The sequence below is a fragment of the Gorilla gorilla genome, chromosome 12, assembly GCF_029281585.2.
Source record: "Gorilla gorilla gorilla isolate KB3781 chromosome 12, NHGRI_mGorGor1-v2.1_pri, whole genome shotgun sequence".
NCBI classification, from domain to species: domain Eukaryota; kingdom Metazoa; phylum Chordata; class Mammalia; order Primates; family Hominidae; genus Gorilla; species Gorilla gorilla.
Window position 1 is genome coordinate 130,823,387 of NC_073236.2, and position 10,022 is coordinate 130,833,408.

Genomic DNA, 10,022 nt, shown 5'->3' on the forward strand with positions numbered 1-10,022 from the left:
TTTAAGTCAGGGTTAAATTAAAAGTTCTGGGCAAAGAAAAAAGATTTGTGATCTCTCAGGCCCGCTCTCAGCCTAAATAGGCTGTCCTTTGCCACAGCGGAGCCACAGGCTGCTCTTGGCTCCCTGCTGCTGCCTGGCTCTGGGAGGCCTGGAAAGGCCCTGAGCCTCTTGCACACTCAGAGGCAGAGTGGTCTGAGGACGGCAGCTCAGGCTGCAGAACTTCCAGAGGCCTGAGGTGGCAGCTCTGGGGCTGGGCACTCCTGGAATAACAGCCAGACCTCGGCTCCCGGGAACCTGGCCTGACCTGGAGAGCAGGCCGCCATCTCTGCAGGCACAGAAGGGGCCCTGGAGGCCATCAGGGCAGATGCCTGGAGATGGGGGTCGGGGCGGGGGGGTGTGGACAGAACACTACCTGGTGACTGTGAATCCAAGCCTCCACCTTCTTCACAACTGGCAGATATTCTAGAACCTAGTAGAATCTCAGGCCTGACAGGATCTGTCCTGGTTCTGGAATGTTTAAGTTGTTCTAGTGAAAGGTATCTCAATTCAGAGGTACCCGAATTAGAGGTACCCACTTATGGGTGGGTAAATTACTGCAAGAGAAGGCAAGTCCCCTGCGTCCCACCCTGTCTGACAGTGCCACCTGCAGTCCCAACCCCGGCGCCCCAACTCTCACCCAGCCTGTGCTCTCTGCAGGGGATGGAGCCACAGAGCACTCTGCTCTGGGAGGGCAGGGGCAAGGTCATGAGACCGCAGGGCTGGGCCTTCGGCGCTCAACAGGTTCCAAGCACCCACACCTGACCTGCTGACCAGAGCCACTAGAAAGCATAGGTCCCCCTCGCATGCAGGTCGCCTCCAGGTCACCCTGTGTACCAGGAGTCCGGCTCCCCTGTTGTCCCCTGTACAATCAGACTCATTCCCTTTGCTCATGTCCTTCCCCTTCAACGAATGCTCTCCGACTGGAAAAAGCCTAACAGACGGCAGGTACAAAACTGGTGAAATTATAATCCTGGGCTTATGATGCATTTTGTTACTTTTGCTATTACAGGCATAGTCCTACCTCCCTAGCTGTGCTAATAGATCACATTTTAAAGTAACAGAATAGTCACCCGTGAAAACACCACCCAGCCTGAAAGCTGGGCCTTAGCAAGAGCTGACACCAGCTGTGTGGCCCACCCCATCCCATTCCCTCCCTAGTGCTTCCCTGGGCTGCAGGTAGCTAGCCCAAGATAGCTGTCACCCCGAATCCTGTGTGCCTCCTTTCTGTGTTTTCCTTTTTTTTTTTTTTTTTTTAAACAGGATCTTTCCCTATTACCCAGGCTGGAGTGCAGTGGCACGATCACAGCTCACTGCAGCCTTGACCTTCCAGGCTCAAGCAATCCTCTCGCTTCAGCCTCCTAAGTAGCTGGGACTTCAGGCACATGCCATCACACCTGGCTAATTTTTGTATTTTTTGTAGAGACGAGGTTTCGCTATATTGTCCAGGGTGGTCTTGAACTCCTGGGCTCAAGTGATCTAACTGCCTCGGCCTCCCTAAGTGCTGGGATTCCAGGCATGAGCCACAGCTCCTGGCCTATTTTCCTATCCTGTCCTCTCATCTTACCTATTCCTTGGAGTCCTAAAATGTGTATGTTGTATTTGACATCTCTTTGCCTTCTTTGAGAGGGTGTCATGCTGTTTGTACTCTTTTGGGACTTACTTTTCTCACTTAGTAGTAAGTTGATAAGCATTGTCCATATTGCTAGGGTGGCCGTGATTCCTCTCTTTGAACGCTGTCTGATACTCCATGGTGTGAACACACCTGTTTATCCATTCTTCTGTTGGTGGGCGTTTGAACAGTCCTGCTGTGAATATTTTTGTGTAAGAGTTTCCTGAAGTGTATACCTACGAGTGGAATTGCTGGGTGGTGGTGTACAGGAATGTACCCCTGGGGGTTGTTCAGCTATTTTCCTGAGTGGGTGACTCATTTACACTCCCACGGCCGACAGGTAGACAACCTACACACCCACCTCTTCCCCAGCACACGGCATCGTCAGCCTTCTCCATTTGTGCCACTATAGTGAGGATAAAGCGGCGTCTAACTGTGTCCTCTTCCACTCCCAGCACATCTGTGCTGCAAGACCCAGTTCATGAATAACCTTGCCCAAGAAGCCCTCGGTGACCAGCACACCTGTTGCCACTCACTGTTGGATGTTTTCTGCTACCTCCCCATGGGGTTCTTCACTTCTTAACATCACGGGACATCACATTTTTTTTTTCTAACTCTACCATTGGATGCAAGCATAGTGTGTTGTACATAGTAGATCCTCCAATCTATCATTGCTGTTTGAATAAGGCAGAATTCTTGTTTACACAGATCAAGGAAGTCACTCGCCATCTGTGAGGGAGGCAGCGGAGCCCCAGAGGCACTGAGGAGAGGCAGCTGGGCCGCGAGCTTGTGGTTGCAGATCGGAGCTGGCCAGGTGAGACCCTAATTAGCCACTCTCTGAAGGCCTCACAGCCGCAGCTGTTTGGAGTGACTGCTCCCGGCAGGCCGGGAGCCAGGCCTCTGGGGTCTGAGCAGTGTCACGGGTCAGCTAATGTTTTGCCCAGAAGGCACAGACTTCGCCTTCTGTCTGGAGGGGATGAAACCACTGGCTCATTATGAGGCCTGCTCTGGTCACAGCACCATCTTCACAGGCAGCAAGGAACTCTAGCCTCAGCTCTCGTACATTGGAAGCTCTTGCAGTGAGTTCCAGTCTGTGACTACAGGCATACGGCACCACCCCACATGCCAAGACACCCCATGTGCCACGTGCCAGGCAAGATAGGGGCTGCAGTAGCCTGCCAGCGTGGGGTCCGGGGACTTGGGCAGGGGTGCAGGGCACTACTGCTTATTAAAGCCTGCCTGGCGAGGGCTTTGTCTCTCAGGAGAAAGCTGGAGACTCGAGGGAGACAAGGACTTGGCCAGAAGGCCTGAGCCCCACCCTGCTGCTTGCCCCGGTTAACTGGAGGCTTTTTGTCAAGTGCCTCTGCCTTCCACTGGAGGCCGAGGGAGCCGCCCCACTGTGGGCTCAGGTCCAGAGCATGTGACAGAAAACAGGTGGGGAGAAGGAGAGGGGCCGTTCAGATTTTGCTCCTCTAAACCTGTTTTCCGCCGTGTGAGTCACTGGCCGGTCTCCTGCCCTGGCCTGTTTTCCGTGGCTCCCTGCAGCCCAGGGAGGCACTAACAAGCATCCCCCTAGCCATGGTCCAAGGCCCTGCTATTGATCTAAGCAGCGATCCCTTCCCTTGCCACAGGCCTGTGCATTTTCAAGGTGTGTTTCCATCCAATATTCCACTTCATCTGCCCTATGTTTGTTCATCACAAGCTTCCTTATGGGTTCCCTGTTTGTGCTACTTCTGCTGGAGTTCATTTCTTGACCTCTGACGCAATTCTCCTCCTTGGGCCCATCCTTCTTCCTGTCCTGAGGACAGGCATCGTGGCAAGTCAGCCAGGGGGTGCCTAGACTATTTTCCATGCAAAGCGAAGGGACCTCATGTCCCAACAACGCAGAAGAGGCTGAAGTTATATGCACACAGTGGACACCTGTTATGCGGTTATCTGCTCAATCTATTCTAGGTGCTCCTGAATGCTTTCATCCATTTAAGGAACATTTATGGCACTGTGAGAGAGGATGCCAAGGATACCAAGAGACCTGCCAAGGATACCAAGGATGCCAAGAGATCTCATGCATAGTCTTACCCTCAATGGGCTTACAAAGTACTGGGGGGAGACTCCGATCCAGCCGCTGCCATGTTGGCCACCAAGGGTATGGGTTTGGTGGCCTCTGAGCAAAATGCCTGCCTTTGGCAGGGAGACGGACCTAGCTCTGCTGCTGACCAGCAACGTGGCATTGGCCAACCATCCTAAACTTCTTGCATCCTTATCCATAAAGGGCAACACGAGAGCTATCATTTACCACCTGCCTGCAGGGTTTCAGCTGTTTCACAGTCATTACTATAGTGAATTCTCACAACACACTGAAGCCAGTATTATTTCCATTTAACAGACAGGAAAACTGAAGCTCCAGTAAGCAAGTAGCTTGCCCCGTTCACTCAGCAAGTGGCTGAGGACTGAACTAAATCCAGCAATGTTTGGCTTCTAAACCCAAGTTCTTTCCATTCCTGGATTCTGCCTCACAGGCCTGTTGTGAAGATTAAATGAGATTTTTAATGCAAAATGCCCAGAACAAAGGCTGGATGGCAGCAGTGTCCTGGTGAGAAGTAGCTACTGTAATCCTGAAGGGTGTCCTCCCTCCACCCATCGCTCCCCCCACAGCACCACGCACCTCCCACGTGAAACATGGGGGCTGGTTTTCTCCTTGCAGTAATTAACCCATGTGCCAGTGTGTTTATGGAAAATAGCTCACTCTGTGTCTTTCATCTCTAAGGACCCAATCATGTTTGGCAAGCAGACTCCCAGATGCAAGGCCAGGTTCTCTCAGCTAAACAAAGGAGAGGAAATTATGCAGGAAATTCTGACAAAGAAAGCAATTACTCTGGTCTGACGTCGATGGGCTACTCGTGCCAACACAGGGCCTTTTTGTCTAAATTACCTGGGGATGTGTCTGCATGCACCAAGGCACGCTCAGTTATTTTTCTGACCGGCTCTTTCACCAGGTGGGTGTCCGTCTCCCATCACCCTCCTCCCGCACACCTGGGGCAGCAGGTACCTGGGGGGTCAGGCCTGAGCCGGCTGGGCAGCTTCAGTTCCCCTGTAAGGGCACACGGCTGTCTGGGGAAGTGGGGAAATATCTAGAGCCCCTCCTCATCCCCAAAACTTCTGTGGTTGTGCCAGCGGTGGGGTCTCTCTCCTTTCCTTTCCTGAAGTCTTTTTCCCTGCTGTGGTTCTCCTGGCTCTTCCGACCACCCCAGGTGCCCCCCTGTCCTGGTGAGCCATTAATCCCTCCTGGGGATGATCTGGCTGGGACATTTCAGTAACGATAATGCCGCTTACGTCGCTGAAACACTTGGCGTTCACATCCATTATCTCATCTAATCTGCACGACAGCACGTGAGACAGGCATTAGTGTCACCATTTTAGGTGGAAAAAATGAGAAAGAAAGAGAATGAGTTTATCCAGGTCACCAGGCCGGTGAGGGCAGAGCCAGCACCCACACAAGGAGGAAACCCAGGGCTAGGCTGCCTGGCTCCTGGGCTGGTTCTCCCTCCACCACCGTGTCCTAGACTGCTTGAGAAAGCATCGAAGACCCGTGAAGGAGTGAATTTTTAGTGGAGGAATTTCCGGCCCCCATGAGAAGACATGGGGAGTTGGTTTTGGATGTGTGAGTCCTTCCAGAAACTTATCAAATTATACCTCCCAGGCAGCTGCCTTCTTACGGGGTGGAGCTGGGCGGGGCACAGTTCTCATCTCCCCAAAGAAGATACCATCCCCTTGCAGGGCTTTGGAATCTGGGCAGTAATTGGAGATGCAGATAGAAATCCACACGAGCCGGATGCACATCCTGACAACAGCAATCTTGTTTGACATCTTCCAGGGCAGAGATGCTGTGCTGAGATGGAAGCGGTGGCAGCTGAAACCTGGATAATTAGAGCCGGCCGAACACCTTTTGATAAGGATCATAAAGACTTTTGCAAACATTAATTAATGTCCCCACCCGGTGAAGAAAGAGCAACTTATTTTCCAAGTGCATCAAGGGAAGGCCTAAGCAATAAGGTGGTGGCTTCAGTCCCCACCACACCCCGAGTCAGCCTCCCTTCGCTTCCCACAGTCACCCCAAAGTGGCCCGAGTCACCCAGTGAGCCTCTCGGCCTTGAGCTGTGCTGTCCGGCTGCTGCTCCCGTCCGTCTTCCACACTCAGGAGAGATTTCAGTCCCAGCATGCCTCTTTGTAGAGACCCTGGAGACAAATATATAGGATTGGGCTGCTTCTCTCCGTACCCCTTTCCTTTATTTATTTATTTATTTAGAGACAAAGTCTTGCTCTGTTGGCCAGGCTGGAGTGAAATGGCACGATCTCAGCTCACTGCAACCTCTGCCTCCCGGGTTCAAGTGATTCTCGTGTCTCAGCCTCCCGAGTAGCTGGGATTACAAGCGTACACCATCAGGCCTGGCTAATTTTTGTATTTTTAGTAGAGGTGGGGTTTCACCATGTTGGCCAGGCTGGTCTCGAACTCCTGACCTCAGGTGATCCACCCACCTCGGCCCCCCAAAGTGCTGGGATTACAGGCGTGCGCCATCGCGCCCAGCCCCCTTTCCTTTTATTTGTTTCCTTCTGCAGTCACTGGAGGAGAATTTACCCCATCCACTCACCTGGGTGCTGGAAATGGTGAGGGCTTGGTGATGTAATAGGGTTCGTGTGGTTTTACCGCCAAATGCATTTCTCCTGGTCATTGCTGTGTCTCCAAGAGAATGACCTTCTTTTCCATGTCCCTCACCTCAGTCTCCTCCAAAGCTGAAGACTCTGGAATTGCGACCCATGCACTTTGTAAACTGTAAAGTGTCACATGGGTGTCAGTTTCAATTACCATTCCCCTGCTCTTAGCAGAATTACTTCTCAATTCTTTGTGCTGCATAACCGTGGAATTGCGTGATGGTTAAAGACACCATAAAATAGTACACTAAAGTAAGAGAAAGAAATATGAAATGACAATACTAAAGGTAAAATATTTTAGAAAGTTGCTACCTGTGCAGTGCTAAGTGACTCGCTGCCTGGAGGGCTTCTTGTGACATACCTGTATTTAGGTTTAGTGACTTGTCATTTGTTCACTCCTTCCACAAGCGTTTGTTGAGTGTTCCGAGGGGCTGGGCAGAGTCAGGCCCCAGGGTAGGGTAGTCAGACCCAGAACAGGCCACTCAGCCTCAGTAGACAGAGAGACCAGGGGTTACCTGTGGTCAATCAGGGAGGGGACAGGCGCTGTCTTCCCTCTCCCTATTTTCTAAATTAGTGGATCCATCTCCTGTGGGTTTCCACCTCACTCCAGTGAGTTTAAATGGCTGAAAGCTCAGGCCCAGTCTCTAATTTTCAGGTCCTGATGGATTTTCAACAATAAGCTGAAAGGCTCTTTCAGATTCCAATTTCTTAGTGAGAAAAAAAGCCAAAGAAAGCCAAACAATTCCTAAAATGGCAAAAACCAGTTCTCCCAGTGCCCCAGCGGGCCTGCTGAGCCGTTCACCTTTGCTTTCAAACATCCAGTTCCGAGGCAGACGCAAAACCCTGCACCCTCCAGCTTGGCTCTCTCAGGCCTGGACCCACCCTGACACCCACGTGAAAGAGGAAAAGAGGCGCTTCCCCATCTCTGCACAGCTCACCATCAGAGATCCGAGCTGCTCGGCCCTCTCCCCTCACCCTGGGCTCCCCTTTTTGCCCTGTTCCAAAGCTTCCCGCCTTCGATCTCATAAGGCGGCCACCTGGCCCCTCAGCCCCATGTGTGGCTTTGACCTTCACTCACTCCTTGGTCACAGTCCCAGGCTCCATCTGGTTTGAGCTGACCTGCGTGAATGCCCCACCCAGCGAGTGGCTCACGCAGCCATGTGTCACCCCATGCCTGCCTGCTGGGCAAGTGATACCAGCTCAAACGCGCACAGACCTGTCTGCTTTTCTTGTGGTTCTCTCTGCTCAGCACTGGCCTGCTTCCTGTGGGCAGCATCACTCTCCTTCATGAGTGCCCATCCCTGGGCTGCTCTCACTGGACGATGGAGTGCAGGCTTCTGCTGTAACCACTGAATTCCACCTCCGTTTCCAACCGGCCGTGTTGACTATTCCCAGAAGTCTCCCCGAATGAACTCTGACCGCATCAAAGGGAGTTTACAAAACAGGGTCAAAGCTTCATACGCCTTGGGTCTTTCTTGTCACAGTCAACTAAAACAGAGTCCAGAGGTTGCGGGTAAAGCGCTTGAGGCACAAGACGTTCCTTCAAGCATACGATTCTCTGCAGGCCTGGCTGCTGGAACTGCCAGGTGTAACCTGAAACCAGTTTTATCTAACAGCCACTGGAACAACCTGCTGAAATCTAACACCATCGCCCACAAATCAGTGTTCACCAGCGCCCCCAAAACCTTACTAGTGCCAAGGAACTTTATTTCAAAACAATACACAGCATTTCTCCTCTTTGTAAAACCTCCAACCTTCTCTGTTCTTTGGACGTATGAGAGGCCACCGGTCTGTGTCTATCCCCCAAACTGCAGTTGTAGCTTCCCAAATAAAACATATTAAACCCAGAGATTTATCTCTATGTTTTATTTAACTTCAACAATGGTAATGTAGTCTTGCTGCAGCATCAATGACACACTAGTGAAATATCAGTGTCCGTGTTTTCACAGCCTCCTTTCGATAATGATATTAGCTAGCATCTATGGATGCTTACTCCAAATCAGGCAGGGAGATATTTTACCTGCATGATATCATGCAAGTCTCATAAGAACCCTTCTGAGGGAGAGTCTGTGATTATCTTTTCTTCACATGTGAGAGAACAGAGGCCTAAAGAGGTTTGGTTAATTACCCAGAATCACACCGCTTGTAAGTGAGAACGTCTGGATGCGGCCCGGGAGGTCAGCCCCTGCCGTGCTGTGGGCCACTGTCTTAATCTGTTTCATTTCCAGCACTTTTTCTCCTTGAAGTAAACTTGCTAGGCCCTGTCTTCATGGTACCCTCTACAGGGGCAATTCATCGAGGTCTTTGATGGCTTAACACCAAGGAAGAACTAGTGGGGAGTGAAAGGAGGCAGCCCCGTCCTGGGGAATTTGAGTGGCGCTGGGTAAAAGGAGGGCTTGGGAGCCCTTCAGATCCTCTGCATCAGTGACTGTCTTTCTGTTCTGTCCTCTGAAGGCTGGTAATGATTAGATTCTCTGGAAACAAATGGAGTGGCATGAATCTGGATCCTGTCTCATCTCTGACATGTGCCACCTGTGGAGCATTGGAAAATTACCTCTTCACTCTGGGCCTCAGTTTTCTCATCTGCCAAATGGCATGATAATTTGTACATGGGTCATTGTAAGGATACAAATACAATACATTGTGAGAATAATACATTGTAAGGGTAAATGAGACGAACAGAGTGAGAGCGCTCAGTGGACTATAATGTACTGAGTGAATGTCACGAGGATCATTCTTTGTTATTGGGAGATTCATGTGAGGATACTGTTTAAGATGCAATCTCACGGTTGCCCCTTGCCCTTGGCATTTCTCTATGTACTTGGCACCGTTAGGAGCTGCAGGAAGGCCAGAGTGTGATCATTACTTCCCCAAAGGGAATGAGCAGAGCAGGGTAGAGGAAAATAAGGGGGGGACCTTTTTGGTTTTCAAAAGTCTAGGCCCTTTCATGGGGAACCTTCTGGGTTGAGGGAGATGCTCTGTATATTGTTCAAACTGAGTGCTTAAGATCTGTGCATTTTCTTAAGATCTGTGCATTTCTGCCCAGGCTGGAGTACAGTGGCACAATCTCAACTCACTGCAACCTCCACCTCCCAGGTTTGAGCGATTCTCCTCCCTCAGCCTCTTGAGTAGCTAGGATTACAGGCACGTGCCACCATGCCCAGCCAATTTTTGTATTTTTAGTAGAGACGGAATTTCACTGTGTTGGCCAGGCTGATCTTGAACTCCTGACCTCAAGTGATCTGCCCGCCTCGGCCTCCCAAAGTGCTGGGATTACAGGCATGAGCCACTGCACCCAGCCGCATTTTCTTCTATATAAATGACAGCTAAAAACACAAAACAAACACAGGTGTTTACAGGAACAGAAAGGACTCAGGGCATAGGCAACACATGTAACAGAAAATGTGGGATGAGAAGATATGGTGAAGGGCAAGCCTTTCTCACCTCCTCCCAGGCGAGGGGTTGGAGAATCAGAATGCAAGAGTGGTGCTTGCATGCTCAGGTTCTAGAGAAAACAGGCTGAGCAGCCCATTCCCCAGGCTGCGTGCCTCAGGGACGTCCCAAATCCCAAAGAAGCTTGGAGGCTCCAACCCTTAGAAGTCATGGCTTCTAGGAGAAGAAATGTTATGATATGCCCGAGTGGACTGAGCCTTTGTCCACCTCCCAC

At 51.1% G+C, this 10,022-nt stretch overlaps 1 long non-coding RNA gene across 3 annotated transcripts; it reads right to left on the reverse strand.

The window, feature by feature from the left end:
- Positions 1-1,007: 1,007 nt before the first annotated feature.
- LOC129531506 (uncharacterized) lies at positions 1,008-8,296 on the reverse strand. 3 transcript variants are annotated; one of them, XR_010130068.1, is made up of 3 exons: positions 7,294-8,296; positions 6,295-6,842; positions 1,008-5,881 (listed from the first exon to the last, which is right to left on the reverse strand). It is a non-coding gene; the product is annotated as an uncharacterized lncRNA (long non-coding RNA). The 3 variants fall into 3 exon arrangements; XR_010130067.1 differs by having other exon boundaries at positions 6,295-6,474; positions 6,717-8,296; XR_010130066.1 differs by having other exon boundaries at positions 6,295-6,602; positions 6,717-8,296.
- Between the last annotated feature and the right edge of the window lie 1,726 nt (positions 8,297-10,022).